Source organism: Marmota monax, unplaced genomic scaffold, assembly GCF_021218885.2.
Source record: "Marmota monax isolate L192 unplaced genomic scaffold, Marmota_monax_Labrador192_F-V1.1 WCK01_AAM20220418_F8-fsc00061, whole genome shotgun sequence".
Taxonomy (NCBI): domain Eukaryota; kingdom Metazoa; phylum Chordata; class Mammalia; order Rodentia; family Sciuridae; genus Marmota; species Marmota monax.
In genome coordinates, this window is record NW_026695230.1 from 2,890,059 (window position 1) to 2,896,711 (window position 6,653).

Here is a 6,653-nt window from a genome sequence, read left to right on the forward strand (position 1 = left end):
TTTCTCATGTTTTAATGTAGTCCCTAATGATTCTCTAAATTTTATCATAACCCTTTATTCATCTCTAATTTTTTTCTCTTGGGTCTTCTCTCAATTTTGGTTTCAGTAAGTGTTTATGAATTTTGGTTATCTTTTCAAATAACCAACTCTTTCTTTCATTGATCTTTGTGGGTGGGTGTGTCTGTGCATGAGTATATATATATATATATATATGTAGTTCATTAAATTCAGCACTCATCTTTATTATTTCTTTCTTCTACTGTTCTTGGTATTGATTTGTTCTTGTTTTTCTAAGGTCCTAAGATGCATCATTAGGTCATTTATTTAAGATGTCACAGATTTTCAAAGTATGGAACACTTCTAGAATGAGTGTGTCATCCTTACGCAGTAGCCATCCTAATAATCTCTGCATTGTTCCAATTTTGGTATATGTGTTGGGAAAGTGAACATATATGACACTAATCTTTAAACGGAAAGCACTGTGATATGTACTGTAGTATTCTTAAAGGTAATTGTTCAAATATATTTTTAAAAATATTTCTTGAATATATATGCATATATATATATATACAAATAAATAGATTGAATTAGTAGTTTAACTTATTGAGATTACTGGAAAAACTGTGAAAAAAAAAAGCTTTTTTCCCCAATCTACAAACTACAGTTAAAATTAAAGACTGAGATAAGTAAATTAAATAAAATTAAAGTTGAGATAAGTAAATTGTTTACTTATATTGACATAAGTAAATTGTTGAAGGCCACAGAGCCAATTAGTGTCAAGACAAGAATCAATACCTCAGCCTAGGTTATGTCTTACATATGCTTTATTCTTCCTGGAAATGCCTGTTAAAACATATTGGTCATGTAGAAATGTTTATTTTTCAAAGTTAGTATGCACAGTAAGCAAATCTATAATTTGTTCATTTATCAGTGTTATTATTTATGTTATTTTGTGTTGTATTTTTTCCTTTGTTATAGATTGATGAACTTTTTCCATTTTTCTCATCTTTCTTGTTTATAAATTGCATACTTTATTGCTATTAATTTGTAATTACTCCTACATTTTTAACACTTGCTTAATTAACCTTTTTAATAAGTTCAAAATTATTCATTATAAGACAAGGATGCTGTCACCATTTAATTACCAATTAAACTGCATATCCATACCTAATGACAACATTATTGTTTTGCTTGTATGCACCAGCTTAATATCTGGTGTGTCATAGTACACTGCAGTTACAAATCATGTGCTACAAGGTAGGTTGATCTACCTGGACACTTTTATGTGGCTTAGTAATGGAAACAAAGAGAAAGAGTAATTATCCCCTTATCTATATATTTATATGTAATTATCTATCCATCCAGAGAAAGCATTTACCTATTTTCTAAATTATTGGTGTTTCTTGTCTGTAGAAAGAAATTAGCACAGAAAGATATTAGATAAAAAAAAAAACAACTTTGTTTTATTTAAATCCAAATAATATTATAATAGCTTTGGATGTTTAACAGGTTTTCCTAAGACTGACATACATTGTTAACACTTTTTGTTTGCCATGTTAACATTCATTTTCCATTGTCTGTCCACCATATAAAAAGAAAAGGAGCCATTATTTATCAAAAAAATATTTTTGATAAATATTTAAAATTTAATACATCCATCGAATTTCTTTTCATTATGTACCCACTCCTCCCTTGAGTGATTTAGATTTTCGTTTGAATCAAAAGCATATAAATATTTTAAAATTAATTTTTAAAAAGATGATTTTGGAAAACTCAAAACACATTTTACTTTATATTTAACATAATTTCAAAACTAACATTGCTTTAATTTCCTTTTTAACTGAATATACTTAAGAACATGTTTAGGTGGCTGGGTACTGATGTCAAATCAAACTATTGTTAACTGAGTGATTGCGTCAATGAAGGGACTCTTGAATCTTTAAATGAGTGGAAATTCATGGACCATGAATAATAATCATATGACTGCAATTCTAAGGCTTAATTTGTTTAAAAATTCAAAATAAAAGTATCAGTACTGAAGGTATGACTTACGTAGTCTGCCACTTAAAATTATTCATGTTGAGTGTTCCCACATCTGTATAATTTGCATGCATAGTTTTTTTACTAGTACAATGGAAATAATGTGAATGGAATAAATTTGGGGGAACTATGCTGAATTCCCAGTGTTTATATCTGCCTATCATGGTGCTTAATAGGGAAAAATATAGTATAATGTTTAAAGGTATGGAAGAGGAAGAAAGATTTCTGATGCTTAAAGCAGTTACCTCATTTACCATGTACAGTTTAATTCAAGCATTTATAAGTTTCCTGCCTGTAAAGTGAGTATAATATTACCTACCTTGGAGTTGTTAAGAACAAATAATTTAAATTATGTAAAGATAATTTAGCTAGATGTAAAAACCAGACTGACACTCTAGGGGGCAGCATTTGGAATGAATGTTGTATGCTCAGTGACATCTGGAAAACAACATGGAATAGACATGGTACCCTCCTCAGGCTATGCTGCAGTTTTGGTAAGTCACAGTTGGCAAGTAACAATTGTCCCTGTTACTCCTATTGGAATAATAATCAGGGGAACCATTTATCCTGGTTTTCTTAGTAGTGGACTGTTTTGGGCCATCATGACCATGACCAGATTTTTAACAAGGTCATCTTTTGTCTTAGAAATGTCTCAATTTGCAGATTAAATTATAGAGTTAGATTAGGTTAACTTTTTCATTTTTGTGTTACCTACGAGTATGTGCCTCTTTTCATTTGTCCTTTCTTTCTTTCCTTCCTTTCTTCCTTCCTTCCTTTTTGAAAGCAAAGTATAATAATTTACTAAAGCAAAGTGAAGTAATGCTCCCATGTTTGAGAGGGAACCCTAGAAGGTTGAAGTAGAATTTGCCTATTGAGCTTTAACAAACAGGATTTTCTTTCTATCAAAATCTTAAACAGGATTTTTTTCTATAAAAGTCTTAAAATCTAGAGCATCAGACACTTATATCTACATGACCCTTTCACCAATATGGTCTTTCATAATCTAGAAAACTCATTTGGTTTAGTAAAAACACATTTTTTAAAAAACTATTTGGTTATTTTATTTGCTTTGTTTTCTCAACTTACTTATATTTGTATTTCATCTTAAGCCCCAGCGTTAATATTTTGGCATGATTTTTGAAACTGTACCTGTCTAAAGTTGTGTTATTCATCTTAGTTTTTAACTCCCCAGGACTCTGTCAGCTTTGAAATCTCAAATCTTCATCTAATTTTAGGCAGTCTAGAGAAAGTACACAGTATTTCAGTAACTACCAATGATTTCCCCCCTGTTTGTATAAAAATAGTATATTTATTTGGAAATTTGGGGTTAAATAAGGGTTAAATTTGGATCAAATTTGGGGGAGCATATGAATATTATTGAAATAAATCATCATACTATTTTATATAAATGGAAATAAAATAATTTTAAAATAGGAAACCTGAATTTATATTTGCAAACATATTTTAATAACTTTATTGGGGTGCAGTTGTTATAAAGAAACACCACATGTATCTAATGTTTACAATTTTGTGAATGTAAATATATTGATTCATCTATGAAACCATAACCACAATAAGGAAATACACAGATCCATCTCTTTCAAAAATTTCTTCTGTCATTTTATCTCTTTATTTGTAAGAACATTTGACTTAGGATCTATCCTCTTAACGAATGTTAAAACGTGCAGTACCACACTGTTTCCTATAAGCACTGAGCTATATAGTAGATCAAATAACTAATCTACCTTGTATAACTGAACTATATACTTAATAGACATTTCTCAAGAGAAGATATACAAATGAGTGACAAGAATATAAATGCTCAACATCACTAATTGTCAAGAGCTATTCATGGACTCTGTATGGAACAAACCAGAATTATAGGCAGTGAATAGGAAAATCTGGCATCTGGGAACTTCCAGTGGTAATCCTGCTTGTTAAGACTACTCTGATCCATGTGAATTTCTATTCAGCTCTGCCAGGTTCCACACAGCACAGGAGAAGGGTGACCTCCTGTAGCTACATAGACTCCCAGAGATGGGTGGGGCTTCCCAAGATGCCAATCAACCTGTTGACTGCAAGACTCCGCCCACTGAAACTTTTGATTCTCTCCCTTAAAAAAAGAATTGGAGCCATTTTCTAACTGTTCTGTTCCAACCCCTATCAGGACTAGAAAACCCTTTCAGGTGCTCCTTTAAAACTAATTCTGGCTGTCTCTGATTTCTCCACTAATTACTTCAGACTTTAATTTTCTCAGGTGGTTATATCCTGTGCTGGATGAGTTACCTTGGAAGGTGTTGGCTGCCTCGTGATAACTAATCATCAGAGAAATTGAAGTTAAAATCATAATGATATATCACATCACTCCTCCTAAGATGGTTATAATCAAAAACATGAAAAAAAGAAATGTTAGGCAGAATGTGGAGAAGTTGGAATCCTTATGTACTGTTGATGAGTATGTAAAATGGAGTATCCACTATGAAAAAAAAAAAAAAAACTATGGAAGATTCTCCAAAATTTTTATATATATATATATATATATATATTAACTAAGATATCAGAGAGAAGCAGAATTTCAACCCAATCTCTCTGAATTCTGAAGTTGTCTTTCATTCAATAATATCCAGTGATTAATACCATCATTTCAGAGGATATTACTGTTTTCATAGAAATTCCTTGGTAGTTGAATGAAAACCTCCTTTCTAGCAAAGGGGGTGGGTTAAATATGCTTCTTTCTTCAAATAAAATGTGGCCTCACAAAGTTTGTCATAAAATTATTGGAAAATAATCCCAATATATTTATGTTTCCCAAAGCATGTCTCTCTCTCTCCTGTTTTTTTTTTTTTATAATATTCACGTCTTTTTTGTGTTCTAACTAGATCTATCCCACCATGAGCAACATTATTCACACTCCTGCTTGAATAAGCAATAGGTTTTCATTCTCTGAAGATTCTCTCTTGTATTTCTGAGACTGCAAAGTGTCTTCCATGTATTCCAGTGTGAGCTTATTGCTGGGTACTGGTAATTCCTACTACTGTCCAGCCCAGGACACTGGCTTTTTATAGGTCTGTTGAGCCTCTACTGCATGCCACCACAGGGTCTTTTACTGATGCTATTTTTCTGTTGTTCTTCACTTTCACATACTTTTATTCTGGATGATTCCAAAAATAAACTCAATTTTTAATGTGTTTATTGTGCATTATATTTCTGTTTTTTGTTTTTGTTTGATTTTTTTTTTCAAGGCATGAGGGGGAACCAACCAAACATGCAAAGGAAACCGATTGTATCCAAAGCCTCTGTTCACATACATAGGGTCGACCTGAACACTGTCCCGACCGGCAGAACACATCAACGTGGGCCTTGAACCTAGGTGGGGAGGAATGAAGGGACAAGAGACACAGAAGGATGACAGCAAGACAGGAGTTCTGATTAAGCTGCAAACTTTTATTGTTCACACAGGGGTATTTATGGGCTGGGAATGGGGGAGCTCTCTTATCGGCAGTTGCTGGATGTCTTCACAAGGTGAGATAATGCAGGATGTTTCAGGAAGATAGGTGGCCGCAGGATGTCTCAGGGAGATAGATGGCTGCAGGGTGTCTCCCAGGCAGGATGTCTCCCAGGGGGGCTGTTTCTTGTAACTGTCAGGCTATTCTTTGAAGGAGAACTCCCTTCTAGTCCCTGGCAGAACACCAACTACAAACCTATACAAAATAATTCACTAGCTCTTTTGTCAATTTCTTTTCTGATTAAAACCTGTAGACAGAGATGTTATCATCTAATTTATAACCAAATGCACTCTCTGTGCCAGGTTAGCCTTAATTGTTTATCATGCTAAATTATTTCTAAAACCTTTGAAATAATGGTATTCAGTTCAATTCCACAAACACTTACTGAATTTACCCTGTGTCAAGTAAAGTTTTGGGTGTTATGGAAGAAAAATGAAATGAACACAGTGGAGGTGATATCTCAGAGCTTATAGTGGGATGAAATAGAAAGACATTAAGTAAACATTTTCATAAAAAATGTACAGTTAGAAGGGTGTCAAATAAGGGAGAAACAATATTGATAGTACACTAAGAAAGTACATTAGCCAAATGTTCCTCCTTTTCTTTAGGAGGAATGTATAGGAAGGGAAATTTGATACCTTATTTCATAAATAAATTATATTCTTACACATTTAATTTTAAACTATTTGTCTATAGTTCTTTGAGGAGCATTTACTGAATAGTTTGAAGAGCCTTGGGCCAGGTACGTTGGTACATGCCTGTAATTGCAGTAGCTAGGCAGGCTGAACCAGAGGATTGTGGGTCAAAGCCAGCCTCAGCAACAGTGAGGTGCTAAGCAACTCAGTGAGACCCTGTCTCTAAATAAAATACAAAAAAGTGGAGGGAGGGGAGCTGGAGATGTGGTTCAGTGGTTGAGTGCCCCTGAATTCAAACCCTAGTTTACCCCCTCTTAAAAAAATGTCTTAGAAGGTTAAAAAATATTAGGAGTCTCCAGACAGAAGTGATAAGATATTGGTAAGTGAGATGGTGTTTATTAGGGGGCTTGACTCACATGATGACAGTGGTTGAGAAGTCCCAGGATAGGCTGTCTGTTAGCTGGAGACACTG

General features: G+C 33.3%; 1 non-coding gene across 1 annotated transcript; it reads right to left on the reverse strand.

Moving 5' to 3' along the window:
* Nucleotides 1-343: 343 nt before the first annotated feature.
* On the reverse strand, nucleotides 344-450 carry LOC124088658 (U6 spliceosomal RNA). Its single transcript, XR_006850415.1, has one exon. It is a non-coding gene; the product is annotated as a U6 spliceosomal RNA (small nuclear RNA).
* Nucleotides 451-6,653: the final 6,203 nt, after the last annotated feature.